The sequence below is a fragment of the Pongo abelii genome, chromosome X (assembly GCF_028885655.2).
Source record: "Pongo abelii isolate AG06213 chromosome X, NHGRI_mPonAbe1-v2.0_pri, whole genome shotgun sequence".
Lineage (NCBI taxonomy): Eukaryota > Metazoa > Chordata > Mammalia > Primates > Hominidae > Pongo > Pongo abelii.
The window spans coordinates 143,085,911-143,101,109 of NC_072008.2; the positions used below are offsets into that span (position 1 = coordinate 143,085,911).

Here is a 15,199-nt window from a genome sequence, read left to right on the forward strand (position 1 = left end):
CCCCTACAGTCCCATCTTTTTGAGTGAACTGGTGTTGACCTTCTGTTATGTTTCCAGTCTTTTTTTCTGTGTGTGTAAATTATGATGTCACATAATGTATACATTTTTTTTCCAGCTTTATTCACTTAATGTGTTGTTAAATGTTAAGTCTCAATATTTTAGGTAATCATTGGAAATTCTCTGATATCATTTTTAACAACCACATGTATTCTATTTTATTGATAATAATAATTCACCCTTATATAGTACTTAACTATATGTCAGATATTGTTCTAAATGCTTTGCAAATACTAACATATTTAATCTTCCCATCAACACTATGAGGTAGATATTATTGTTATTATCCCATTTTGCAGATGAGGAAATAAGGCATAGAATAGTATAGTAACTTGCCCATGGTCACTCAGCTAGTAAGTGGTAGAGTCAGAATTCAGATTCGGCTGGGCGTGGTGGCTCACACCTGTAATCCCAGCAGTTTGGTAGGCTGAGGTGGGTGGATCAGGGATTGAGCCCAGAAGTTTCAAACCAGCCTGGGCAACATGGCAAAACCCTGTCTTTACAAAAAATACAAAAAAATTAGCCGAGTGTGGTGGCATGCGCCTATAGTCCCAGCTACTTGAGATGCTGAGGCAAGACAGTCGCTCGAGCACAGGAGGGGGAGGTTGCAGTGAGCTGAGACTGCGCCACTGCACTCCAGCTTGGGCGAAAGAGCGAGACCTTGTCTCAGATAAATAAATAAATAAATAAGAATTCAAATTTAAGCAGTCTGGCTTGAGTGTCTGTTCTCTTAATCATGATACCAGACAATGCTTCTATATTTGTGCAATCATTTATTTTTTATGCATTGTTAGAAAATTTAGGTTGTTTGTATTTTACGTTAATTATAGATTATGCTTGGACAAGTGTCTTTTTGTGTCAGGTTTTGTGCACTTCAGTTTATTTGCTATTGTCCTTCTACATCCTTTCGTGTTCCTGTCCCATATCTCTTCGTTTCCCAATCATCTCTCTCTATTTTTATGACCCATTCTTCTTAATACTGGCGGTTTGGATCTCTCTTTTGAAAAGCATTCCTGAAAGTTGACAGATGACCTTTCTTCTTGTCAAATTCATTGCATGCGTTCCTAGTCTCCTTGATCAGTCTGTAACATTTGACAGACTATTAGCTACACTCATTTTTTTTTTCTTTTGAGATGGAGTTTTGCTCTTGTTGCCCAGGCTGGAGTGCAATGGTGGGATTTTGGTTCACTGCAGTCTCCGCCTCTCGGGTTCAAGAGATTCTCCTGCCTCAGTCTCCCGAGTAGCTGGGATTACAGGCATGTACCACCACGCCTGGCTAATTTTGTATTTTTAGTAGAGATGAGGTTTCACCATGTTGGTCAGGCTGGTCTTGAATTCCTGACCTCGGGTGATCTGCCTGCCTTGGCCTCCCAAAGTGCTGGGATTACAGGCGTGAGCCACCGTGCCTGGCCAGCTACACTCATCTTTATGAGAAGTTCTTCTCTTTCGCTATTCTTGTCATTGTACTCTTCTAGTTCTTCCACCTCTTTTTTCCTTCTGTTAACTCCCTTCTGTCATCCTCCTATCAAATGTGAACCTTCTTCCTAGTTATATCCTCACCTGTGGGTTCTTCTCTTTCCTTCCTCTCCCTCTCTTTCTCCTTCTCTTCCTCCACCTTCTTCCTCTCTCCTCTTCCTCTTTTTCTTGATTTCTGCATTCTCTCTCCTTGAGTGATGGCATCCATTTTCATGATCAGTTTCAAGTACTATGTCTTTATAACTGAATTTATTTATTTCTATTTATCAAACAAGTTCTCTCACATGAAGTTCTTGTTTTTGTTCATATTATCACCACTGTTTTGGTCACGTAGGCTAAAAACCGTATTCATTCTTAGTTTTACCCTTACTCTTTATTCTTCTAGAACATTTATATATCATTCACATACCATAAAATTCACCCTTTAAAAGCCTACAGTTCATTGGTTTTTAGTATAGTCACAAAGTTACGAAACTGTCACCAGTATCCTAATTCGAGAACATTTCATGACCCTCAAAAGAAACCCTGTTCATGAGAACACATGGACACAGGAAAAGGAGCAACACACACTGGGGCCTGTTGGGGGTGGGGTGGGGGGAGGGAGAGCATTAGGAAAAATAGCTAATGCATGCTGGGTTTAAAACCTAGGTGATGGGCTGATAGGTGCATCAAACCACCATGGCACATGTTTACTTATGTAACAAACCTGCACATATACCCTGGAACTTGAAATAAAAATAAAAAAAGAAACCCTGTTCTTACTAGCAGACACTCCCCGTTCTCCCATCCCCTTGGCTATGAATTTACTAATCTATTTTCTATCTTTATGGACTTGCCTATTCTGGACACTTAATATAAATGAATCATGAAGCATGTGATATTTTGTGTCTGACTTCTTTCACTTAGGATAATGTTTTCAAAGTTCATTCATACTGTAGCATGTATCAGTACTTCATTCCTTTTTATGATTGAATAATATTCCTTTGTATGGATGTACCACCTTTTGTTTGATGGACATCTGGGCTATTTTTACGTTTTGGATATTTTGAATTATACTGCTATAAACATTTTTTTTTTTTTTTGAGACGGAGTCTCGCTCTTGCCTAGGCTGGAGAGCAGTGGTGCAATCTCGGCTCACCACAACCTCCGCCTCCTGGGTTCAAGTGATTCTCCTGCCTCAGCCTCCTGAATAGCTGGGACTATAGGCACATGCCATCATGTCTGGCTAATTTTTGTATTTTTAGTAGAGACAGGGATTCACTATGTTGGCCAGGCTGGTCTCAAACTCCTGACCTCGTGATCTGCCCACCTTGTCCTCTCAAAGTGCTGGGATTACAGTAGTGAGCCACTGCGCCCAGCCTATAAACATTTTTGTACAATGTTTTGAGTGAATATATGCTTTCAGTTGTACTGCATATATACCTACGAGTGAAATCACTGGGTCATATGGTAACTTTATGTTTATTATTTTGAGAAACTATCAGCCTGTTTTCAAACCTGGCTGCACCATTTAAATCCCTATCAGTAATGTATTAGGGTTCCAGTTTCTCCGTACCCTCACCAACACGTTACTATCCTTTCTTTTCTTTCTTTTTTTTATTATAGCCACCTAGTGGGTATGAAGTGTTTTTAGTTTTTTAAAAAATTTAGAAATTTATTCTGTTTAATCCACAAACTTTATATAGCTTTAGTTTAAAAAAAAAAATGAAAAAAAAATCAAAACAAAAACAGTGAAACCAAGACACTATTCCAAAGTCTGGACCCTTCCAGCCTTCCAAATACAAGAACTCTGAAAGTTGTATATACTGATTGTGGAAGAACAAGAGAAAAATATGAACAGAGCCATGACATTTCATTAAACAAAATTGTATGTAACTGAAGGATCCTTCCTGGGACTAGCTCATTGCCTTTACAAAAGATAAAAGAAAACAAAAACACAAAACCAGAAGAATAAAATGAGAGTCCAGTGTTCCAAATGAACTTGATACACATCAGTATAAATCCACAGTGTCCTGGCAAACAGCATGCTTTCATTTTCTGTCTCATCCTAGAGCTCGAATCCTGATTCATTTCAGCAGAGACTCCACAGGCAACAGGAAAGATTATGGCATTGAAATATTCATTTATACTTTTATGGTAGTTCAAAATGGTGGTCTTATTTCTGGGCAAGCTTACAGACCATACCAGGTCAGAAGCATAACTTAAATGGGTGCTAAGACTCAAATGAAAAAAATGTAAAGAAAAAAACAAAAAGAAAACCAAAACCAAACCAAACAAACAAAAAAAACCCTCTGGGAATAGCCAGGGTATTTAAAGGAACCATAAAAATGCTAATAATATTTAAACCTCCCTTTTTAAAAAGGGTATTTTTTTTGGCTTAAAATATTTCACTCTAAATGAATTATGTCAACTGTCAATGAAAGAATGTCACTAATACAGTGTGGACAACTTTTGCAATGTAAATACATGCCCCTTGTTTTTACATGGTGAACTTCAACCTAGCAATTATTACAACAAATGTTAGAGTCTAAAGCTCAAACACATTTTAGCAATTTTGAAATTGAATTGCCTACAAACCAAATAAAATTTACATCACAACAAACATTTCCGCCTAAGACTGTGGGGACACTTGGGCCTTCCTCATTGATCTCAGGGCCTTTTCACGCAGGTGCTTTTCTTTTTTATTTTTATTTTTCGGAGACGGAGTCTCACTCTGTCACCCAGGCTGGAGGGCAGTGGCGCGATCTTGGCTTACTGCAACCTTCGCCTCCGGGATTCACGCCATTCTCCTGCCTCAGCCTCCTGAGTAGCTGGGGCTACAGGTGCCCGCCAGCATGCCTGGCTAATTTTTTTGTATTTTTAGTAGAGACGGGGTTTCACCGTGTTAGACAGGATGGTGTCGATCTCCTGACCTCGTGATCCACCCGCCTTGGCCTCCCAAAGTACTGGGATTACAGGCATGAGCCACCGTGCCTGGCCAACGCAGGTGCTTTTCTAAGTCATCAAGGTTATCTTCAGCTTCACTTTCAGTCTCCTCCTTCGGCTCTGGCGCTGCCACTGGTTCTTCCTGTGCTAATGTGGTTGTGACAGCTGCAGTGGCTGCAGAGGTCGCAGCGGCTGCAGCCACAGCCTTTTCCTTGTGTTTTTTGTGCTTCTTGTGCTTATCCTTTTTGTGTTTCTTGTCCTTTTTTTTTTTTTTAATATATGATGCAATTTTGTTACCTTTTTCTCTATATAAATGACACAAAATTTAGAACAATAAAAACAATTTCTTCCATGAAATTTCAACAGCTGAGCTGAGCTGGGAAGAGCTAAACTGCTTGATATCGGAGTTTTTTTTTTTAATTGTTTAAGTTCTAGGGTACATGTGCACAATGTGCAGGTTTGTTACATATGTATACATGTGCCATGTTGGTGTGCTGCACCCATTAACTCGTCATTTACATTAGGTATATCTCCTAATGCTATCCCTCCCTCCTCCCCCAACCCCACAACAGGCCCCAGTGTGTGATGTCCCCCTTCCTGTGTCCAAGTGTTCTTATTGTTCAATTTCCACCTATGAGTGAGAACATGTGATGTTTGGTTTTTTGTCCTTGGTGATAGTTTGCTGAGAATGATGGTTTCCAGCTTCATCCATGTCCCTACAAAGGACATGAACTCATCATTTTTTATGGCTGCATAGTATTCCATGGTGTATATGTGCCACATTTTCTTAATCCAGTCTATCATTGTTGGACATTTGGGTTGGTTCCAAGTCTTTGCTATTGTGAATAGTGCCGCAATAAACATACGTGTGCATGTGTCTTTATAGCAGCATGATTTATAGTCCTTTGGGTATATACCCAGTAATGGGAAGGCTGGGTGAAATGGTATTTCTAGTTCTAGATCCCTGTGGAATCGCCACACTGTCTTCCACAATGGTTGAACTAGTTCACAGTCCCACCAACAGTGTAAAAGTGTTCCTATTTCTCCACATCCTCTCCAGCACTTGTTGTTTCCTGACTTTTTAATGATCGCCATTCTGACTGGTATGAGATGGTATCTCATTGTGGTTTTGATTTGCATTTCTCTATAAATTACCTTGGGCAGTATGGCCATTTTCACGATATTGATTCTTCCTATCCATGAGCATGGAATGTTCTTCCATTTGTTTGTATCCTCTTTTATTTCCTTGAGCAGTGGTTTGTAGTTCTCCTTGAAGAGGTCCTTCACATCCCTTGTAAGTTGGATTCCTAGGTATTTTATTCTCTTTGAAGCAATTGTGAATGGGAGTTCACTCATGATTTGGCTCTCTGTTTGTCTGTTATTGATGTATAAGAATACTTATGATTTTTGCACATTGATTTTGTATCCTGAGACTTTGCTGAAGTTGCTTATCAGCTTAAGGAGATTTTGGGCTGAGACGATGGGGTTTTCTAGATATACAATCATGTCATCTGCAAACGGACAATTTGACTTCCTCTTTTCCTAATTGAATACCCTTTATTTCTTTCTCCTGCCTGATTGCCCTGGCCAGAACTTCCAACACTATGTTGAATAGGAGTGGTGAGAGAGGGCATCCCTGTCTTGTGCCAGTTTTCAAAGGGAATGCTTCCAGTTTTTGCCCATTCAGTATGATATTGGCTGTGGGTTTGTCGTAGATAGCTCTTATTATTTTGAGATACGTCCCATCAATACCTAATTTATTGAGAGTTTTTAGCATGAAGAGCTGTTGAATTTTGTCAAAGGCCTTTTCTGCATCTATTGAGATAATCATGTGGTTTTTGTCTTTGGTTCTGTTTATATGCTGGATTATTGATTTGCATATGTTGAACCAGCCTTGCATCCCAGGGATGAAGCCCACTTGATCATGGTGGGTAAGCTTTTTGATGTGCTGCTGGATTCGGTTTGCCAGTATTGAGGATTTTTGCATCAATGTTCATCAGGGATATTGGTCTAAAATTCTCTTTTTTTGTTGTGTCTCTGCCAGGCTTTGGTATCAGGATGATGCTGGCCTCATAAAATGAGTTAGGGAGGATTCCCTCTTTTTCTATTGATTGGAATAGTTTCAGAAGGAATGATACCAGCTCCTCCTTGTACCTCTGGTAGAATTTGGCTGTGAATCCGTCTGGTCCTGGACTTTTTTTGGTTGGTAAGCTATTAATTATTGCCTCAATTTCAGAGCCTGTTATTGGTCTACTAAGAGATTCAACTTCTTCCTGGTTTAGTCTTGGGAGAGTGTATGTGTCGAGGAATTTATCCATTTCTTCTAGATTTTCTAGTTTATTTGCATAGAGGTGTTTATTGTATTCTCTGATTGTAGTTTGTATTTCTGTGGGATTGGTGGTGATATCCCCTTTATCATTTTTTATTGTGTCTATTTGATTCTTCTCTCTTTTCTTCTTTGTTATCTTGCTAGCGGTCTATCAATTTTGTTAATCTTTTCAAAAAACCAGCTCCTGGATTCATTGATTTTTTGAAGGGTTCTTTTTGTCTCTATCTCCTTCAGTTCTGCTCTGATCTAAGTTATTTCTTGCCTTCTGCTAGCTTTTGAATGTGTTTGCTCTTGCTTCTCTAGTTATTTTAATTGTGATGTTAGGGTGTCAATTTTAGATCTTTCCTGCTTTCTCTTGTGGGCATTTAGTGCTATAAATTTCCCTCTACACACTGCTTTGAATGTGTCCCAGAGGTTCTGGTATGTTGTGTCTTTGTTCTTGTTGGTTTCAAAGAACATCTTTATTTCTGCCTTCATTTCATTATGTACCCAGTAGTCATTCAGGAGCAGGCTGTTCAGTTTCCATGTAGTTGTGTGGTTTTCAGTGAGTTTCTTAATCCTGAGTTCTAGTTTGATTGCACTGTGGTCTGAGAGACAGTTTGTTATAATTTCTGTTCTTTTACATTTGCTGAGGAGTGCTTTACTTCCAACTATGTGGTCAATTTTGGAGTAAGTGTGATGTGGTGCTGAGAAGAATGTATATTCTGTTGATTTGGTGTGGAGAGTTCTGTAGATGTCTATTAGGTCTGCTTGGTGCAGAGCTGAGTTCAATTCCTGGATATCCTTTTTAACTTTCTGTCTCATTGATCTGTCTAATGTTGACAATGGGGTGTTAAAGTCTCCCATTATTATTGTGTGGGAGTCTAAGTCTGTTTGTAGGTCTCTAAGGACTTGCTTTTTGAATCTGGGTGCTCCTGTATTGCGTGCATATATATTTAAGGTAGTTAGCTCTTCTTGTCGAATTGATCCCTTTACCATTATGTAATGGCCTTCTTTGTCTCTTTTGATCTTTGTTGGTTTAATGTCTATCAGAGAACAGGATTGCAACCCCTGTCTTTTTTTGTTTTCCATTTGCTTGATCTTCCTCCATCCCTTTATTTTGAGCCTGTGTGTCTCTGCACGTGAGATGGGTTTCCTGAATACAGCACACTGATGGTTCTTGACTCTTTATCCAATTTGCCAGTCTGTGTCTTTTAATTGGAGCATTTAGCCCATTTACATTTAAGGTTAATATTGTTATGTGTGAATTTGATCCTGTCATTATGATGTTAGCTGGTTATTTTCCTCGTTAGTTGATGCAGTTTCTTCCTAGCCTCAATGGTCTTTACAATTTGGTATGTTTTTGCAGTGGCTGGTACTGGTTGTTCCTTTCCATGTTTAATGCTTCCTTCAGGAGCTCTTTTGGGGCAGGTCTGGTGGTGACAAAGTCTCTCAGCATTTGCTTGTCTGTAAAGGATTTTATTTCTCCTTCACTTATGAAGCTTAGTTTGGCTGGATATGAAATTCTGGGTTGAAAATTATTTTCTTTAAGAATGTTGAATATTGGCCCCCACTCTCTTCTGGCTTGTAGAGTTTCTGCTGAGAGATCTGCTGTTAGTCTGATGGGCTTCCCTTTGTGGGTAAACCAACCTTTCTCTCTGGCTGCCCTTAACATTTTTTCCTTCATTTCAACTTTGGTGAATCTGACAGTTATGTGTCTTGGAGTTGCTCTTCTCGAGGAGTATCTTTGTGGCGTTCTCTGTATTTCCTGAATTTGAATGTTTGCCTGCCTTGCTAGGTTCGGGAAGTTCTCCTGGATAATATCCTGCAGAGTGTTTTCCAACTTGGTTCCATTCTCTCCGTCACTTTCAGGTACACCAGTCAGATGTAGATTTGGTCTTTTCACATAGTCCCATATTTCTTGGAGGCTTTGTTCGTTTCTTTTTATTCTTTTTTCTCTAAACTTCTCTTCTCTCTTCATTTCATTCATTTGATCTTCCATCACTGATAACCTTTCTTCCAGTTGATCTAATCGGCTACTGAGGCTTGTGCATTCATCACGTAGCTCTCGTGCCATGGTTTTCAGCTCCATCAGGTCCTTTAAGGACTTCTCTGCATTCGTTATTCTAGTTAGCCATTTGTGTAATCTTTTTTTAAGGTTTTTAGCTTCTTTGCCATGGGTTTGAACTTCCTCCTTTAGCTCGGAGAAGTTTGATTGTCTGTAGCCTTCTTCCCTCAACTTGTCAAAGTCATTCTCTTTCCACCTTTGTTCTGTTGCTGGTGAGGAACTGTATTCCTTTGAAGGAGGAGAGGTGCTCTGATTTTTAGAATTTTCAGTTTTTCTGCTCTGTTTTTTCCCCATCTTTGTGGTTTTATCTACCTTTGGTCTTTGATGATGGTGACGTACAGATGGGGTTTTGGTGTGGATGTACTTTCTGTTTGTTAGTTTTCCTTCTAACAGTCAGGGCCCTCAGCTGCAGGTCTGTTGGAGTTTGCTGGAGGTCCACTCCAGACCCTGTTTGCCTGGGTATCAGCAGCGGAGGCTGTAGAACAGCGAATATTGCTGAACAGCAAATGTTGCTGCCTGATCGTTCCTCTGGAAGTTTTGTCTCAGAGGGGTACCCGACCGTGTGAGGTGTCAGTCTGCCCCTGTTTGGGGGTGCCTCCCAGTTAGGCTACTCGGGGGTCAGGGAACCACTTGAGGAGCCAGTCTGTCCGTTCTCAGATCTCAAGCTCCGTGCAGGGAGAACCACTACTCTCTTCCAAGCTATCAGACACGGACATTTAAGTTTGCAGAGGTTTCTGCTGCCTTTTGTTTGGCTATGCCCTGCCCCCAGTGGTGGAGTCTACAGAGGCAGGCAGGTCTCCTTGAGCTGTGGTAGGCTCCACTGAGTTCGAGCTTCCCGGCTGCTTTGTTTACCTACTCAAGCCTCAGCAATGGCGGGTGCCCCTCCCCCAGCCTTGCTGCCGCGTTGCAGTTCGATCTCAGACTGCTGTGCTAGCAATGAGTGAGGCTCCGTGGACGTAGGACCGTCCAAGCCAGGCACAGGATATAATCTCCTGGTGTGCCGTTTGCTAAGACTGTCAGAAAAGCACAGTATTAGAGTGGGAGTGACCCGATTTTCCAGGTGCCGCTTGTCCCCCCTTCCCTTGGCTAGGAAAGGAAATTCCCTGACCCCTTGTGCTTCCCAGGTGAGGCGATGCCTCGCCCTGCTTCGGCTCACGCTCGGTGCACTGCACCCACTATCCTGCACCCACTGTCTGACAATCCGCAGTGAGATGAACCCGGTACCTCAGTTGGAAATGCAGAAATCACCTGTCTTCTGCGTCGCTCACGCTGGGAGCTGTAGACTGGAGCTGTTCTTATTTGGCTATCTTGGAACCGCCCCCTCTTGTCCTTCTTTTTCTTCTTTTTCTTCCCACCTCCTTCTTGATCTGGATTTCTTGGCAGTGATGCTCTTGGTGTTGGGATTTTGGCTTTTTTGACCGGTACAGCTGGTGTCCAGTTTGTAGATGGTCACTGAGACTGGACGGGGGATGGAGGTGCTGGGAGCTTTTAAGCTGCTGGCTCTGGAGACCCGGAGACAGATCAGGATGAGGAGACCCTCATTATAGACTGTGGGCTTGGTGAAGCAGCCTTTTTTATCTTTTTAGGTTCCAGAGTCCTGGAGACTCTCCTAAAGGGCCTAGTATTTGGAGACAGGGACTGCCTTCTTTGGGGTGATGACGACCCTGCTCTTCGAACAGGTGGAGGACTTGAGGTCTGAGGAGCTCGAGGCCATGGTGAGGGTGAATGTCATTTGTTTGGTTGTGGTGATCAGGCCTCGTGGGTAGAGCGGCTTGGGGAAGACCCTTTCCTATGCTTGGATGATAATGAAGGTGAACGTCTCTTGGTGACTGAGGAGCTTCTTTGTTTGGGAGGTGGAGAATGGGAGATCCAATGCTTTGGTGGTGGAGATGGTGATGCTCTTTGTTCAGGAAGGGGAGGAGAAGAAGCTGTTCTTCTCTTCGGAGGTGGAGAAGGAGAGTATCTCCTCTGTATTGGAGGAGAGTATCTTCTAGGAGAAGGTGAGCACCGATGTGAGGGAGGAGAAGGAGTTCGTTTTCGTGGTGGTGGCGTGGGAGAACTGTGCCCTTGAGGAGGAGGGGCAGGAGAAGGAGATCATAGCCTTCTGGTGGGTGGTGGGGATGGAGTTCTCCTCTGTCTACCATGAGGGTAAGTCTCTTTTTGGCGCTTCTGTGGTGATGGAGAGGCACTCCGGGAAGGGAAATGTCTCCGCCACCTGCCAACCTCACCATTCTTCACATGGGATCTCATGGATCGTTCATCTTCTGAGGAGGAAGAGAAGCCAGAGTTAGATGAAGACTGCTGGTTTTGTTGTCTGTATTGGTGTCTCTGCTGCACAGAATCTGCTGCAGCCATTTTACCACGTTTATCTTCTTCCGATTCAGATAACTACTTTTCTAGGCTTCGGTGCTGGTGAAGGGCACTCCCTTTTTTCAGTACCTTTATGTTTTGTTACTACCTGAAGTTCTCCCTGGAGACATGGAAACACGACTTTTTCTTGTACAGTTTGACTGCTGGGGTGTTGGGGAATGCTGAGTTTTGGGTGGTGGAGTTGCAGGAGGAGATGGCCTGTACCTTTGCCTTGGAGGACTTGCTGAAGGAGATAACCTATGAGTTTTTTGAGGGGGGCTGGATGTCCTCTTGGGAGGCTTCTTTGGTGGTGACCGGGAATGAGATGAAGAGGATGATGAGCTACTCCCAGACAAGGATGCTGATGAACGTCTTCATCTTACTGGAGATCTACTCCTTCTATGCCTTGGTGGAGGGGGCATTCTTCTTGGTGGAGTTCTTCTTCAAGGAGATGGCCGCCACCTTGGGCTTGGCCACCTTCTAGGTGAATACGATCTTGATTGGGATCTATGGCGCTGTCTAGGTGGAGTGTGAGAAGGAGAGCGGGACTGCGTCTGAGATCTTGATTTGGAGTGTGACCGAGATCGTGGTCGGGTCTTCTCCTTCTGCTTTTCATTTTTGGAATCTTTTTTCTGGAGAAGGTTCTTTAGGCTCTGGTACAGGTTCAGGTTTGGGAACTTTCAGAATGTCACTAGTAGAAGTGGCCTGTTGTACTGAAGGTTCTTTTACTTTCACTGAAGGTTCTGGGAGCTCTGGAGTTTTTTCCTTCTTTTCTGGAGCAGGAAAAGGACTCTGGCTCTTGGTTCTTTGATGGGGAGATGAGAATGACTGCGCTTTCTCTCTTCTAATAGGGGAAGATTGTCTTTTAGGGGAAGGAGATTTGCATCTTCTTGGGCTACGAGACCTCTCCCTTTTTTCTCTGCTGCTTTCTTTTTCTTCCTTATGCCTTTTGTCTTTGTCTTCATCTTGCTTTTTCATAGATGCCAATTTTTCTTGTTCAATCTGTCTTTGTTTTATTTCTTCTTTCTTCAGTTCTAGGAAAGCAGAAGACATTCCTGAGATGTTTTCTTGTGCACTTAGCAGCAGGGGCCACAGTTCTCCCGTAAATTCTCGAGCATTTTTTCCATTAGAAAATCCAGTCAGGTTGATTTACATCATTTTGGAGTCTGGATTCTTCACTTACAGCTGGTTGAATATAAACTCAATCACAACATCATCTTCAAACCCAAGGATTTTCGTTACTCTTTTTGTTATCCAGGGCTTTATAACTTCCAAATTTACTTTGCTCGTGTTCACCTTTTTTTCTAGGCATTCTGCAAATTTCAGCTGCTTCAGTAGTTTCTTCTGTTTGTTGCTGAACTGATTATACTGTTCTGCACTTGATCGGTGGAAGAATCCTGCGTCCATCTTGCCGCCTCGCTTGGAGATCGCTCCCTATCCCAGGGTGCACCGCCTATTTTATAGTTTTAATTTGCATTTCCCTGATGACTAATGATATTGAGCATCTTTTCATGTGCTTATTGACCATTTTCATGTCTTCTTTGGAAGTATGTCTATTAAAATCCCCATTTGAAAACTGGATTATTTTTCTTTTTATTGTTGAGTTTTAAGAGTTTTAAAAATATATTCTGGATACTAAATCCTTATCAGGTATGTGACTTGCAAATGTTTTCTTGCATCCCATGGACTGTCTTCTCAGTTTCTTGACTGAATTCTTTGAAGCACAAAATTTAAATTTTGATAAAGTCTGTCATTGGTTGCTTGCGGATTTCGTGTCACATTTAAGAAACCATTGCCTAATCTAACGTCACTAAAATTTATTTCTATGTTTTACAGTTTTATATTTTTATGTCTTAAATTTAAGTGTTTGATCCATTTCAAGTTAACTTTTGTATATGGCACAAGATGAGTCTAATTTCATTCTTTGCATGTGGATATCCAGTTTGTCTTGACACCATTCGCTGAAAAGACTATTCTTCCCCTATTTAATTGTCTGGAGTTCCTTGGTGAAAATCAAATGGTCATAAATCTATGGGTTTCTTTCTGGACTCTCAATCCTATTATATTGGCCTATCCTTATATGTTAATCCTTATGCCAGTACCACAACATCTTGATTACTGTAGCTTTGTATTAAATTTTCAAATTAGGAAGTGTGAGTTCTCCAACATTTTTCTTTTCAGGATTGTTTTGGCTAGAATTTTGCATTTTCATATGTATTTTAGGAAGAACTTTTCAATTTCTTCAGAAAGTCAACTGTAAGCTGGGTGCAGTGGTATGTGCCTGTAGTCCCAGCTACACAGAAGGCTGAGGCAGGAGAATCCCTTGAGCCCAGGAAGTTTAAGGCCAGCCTGGGCAAAACAGCAAGACCCCATCTCAAAAAAATAAAAGCCAAACAGAATAAAACAAAAAAGCCAGCTGTGACTTTGATAGGTATTGCATGGAATCTGTGGATTAATTTGGAGAATATTGCCATCTTAGCAATATTAAGTCTTCTAGTTTGTGCACACAGGGTATCTTTCCACTTGTTTGGCCTTGTTTAATTTATTTCAATGACATTATACTTTGTATGATTTCAGTTGTTTTCAATTTATTGAGACTTTTTTATGGCCTAACACGTGGTCTACCCTGGAGAATGTTCCATATGTACTTGAGCAGAATGTATATTCTGCTCTTGTTGGATGGAGTGTTCTGTAGATGTCTGTTAGATCTAGTAGGTTTATAGTGTTGTTCAAGTCTTTCATTCTCTTGTTGATCTTCTGTCTAGTTGTTGTATCCATTATTGAAAGTGGGGTACTGAAATCGCCAACTATTATTGTAGAGTTGTCTGTTTCTTCCTTCAATTCTGTCAGTTTTTGCTTCATATAATTTGGGGGCTTTGTGGTTAGGTACACATATGTTTATAAATTGCTATTTATTCTTGATGTATTGACTTTTATATTGTCACAGAATGTCCTTTCTCTCTCATAACACTTTTTGTCTTTAAGTCTATTTTACATGATAGAAGTGTAGCTACTCCAGCTCTCTTTTGGTTACTGTTTGCTACACACACACACACACACACACACATTTTATACTTTTACTTTCAACTTAATTTGTGCCTTTGAATCAAAATTATACCTCTTGTAGACATCATATATTTGGATAATATTTTGAACACTTTTTCCAATCTCTTCTTTTTAATTTTTATCAATTTACATTTAATGTAGTTATTTCATCAATTTACATTTAATGTAGTTATCAATAAAGTAGAATTTGCATCTGTCATTTTGCTATTTTTTCTATATATTTTATGTCTTTTCTGTTCCTTTGTTCCTTCATTACTGCCTTTTTTTGTGTTAAGTAGGTATTTTCTAGTGTACCATTTTTATTCCCTTGTCATTTCTTTTACTTTTTTTTTTAGTTATTTTCTTAGTGGTTGTTTTATGGATTGCTAATATCTTAATTTATAACAATGTAGCTCATATTAATACCAATTTGATTTCAATATTATACAAAAGCTTTGCTCCTCTACAGCTCCTTTCCCTCCCCCTCCATTGTGCTGTCATTGTCATACAAACTATATCTTTATACTTCATATGCCCATCAATATGGATACATAATTATTGCACTATGCAATTGTCTTTTAAATTAGATAGGCAGCAAAGGAGTTTCAAACAAATAATGTTTACTAATCATGGAACTTTGGGCAAGTTCTTTAACTTCTCTAAACTTAGATTTCTTCATCTGCAGTATGGAAATAATGATATTATTTACCTTGTATGGTTGCTGCAAGGATTAAGTGGGATAATGTATGTAAAGCATTTAGAACAGTGCCTAACACAGAATAAGTACTCCATAAATGGTAGCTGTGGTTATTAGTTACTATTTTCTTTTACCATCGTGCCTTTGCTCATGATGTTCCATCTATTTGTAATTTCGGGTTTTTTTTTTTTTTTGACAGAGTCTCACTCTGTTGCCCAGGCTGGAGTTCAGTGGTGTGATCTCAGTTCACTGCAACCTCCGGCTCCTGGGTTCA

The 15,199-nt window shown here is 40.6% G+C and overlaps 1 protein-coding gene and 1 pseudogene across 2 annotated transcripts in view; one reads left to right on the plus strand and one right to left on the minus strand.

The window, feature by feature from the left end:
* LOC129053077 (transmembrane 9 superfamily member 2-like) overlaps window positions 1-15,199 on the plus strand; it is a 71,542-nt gene that overhangs the window by 18,800 nt on the left and 37,543 nt on the right. The gene's annotated exons all lie outside the window — the stretch shown is intronic.
* Window positions 3,952-12,590, minus strand: LOC100441313 (serine/arginine repetitive matrix protein 1-like; annotated as a pseudogene).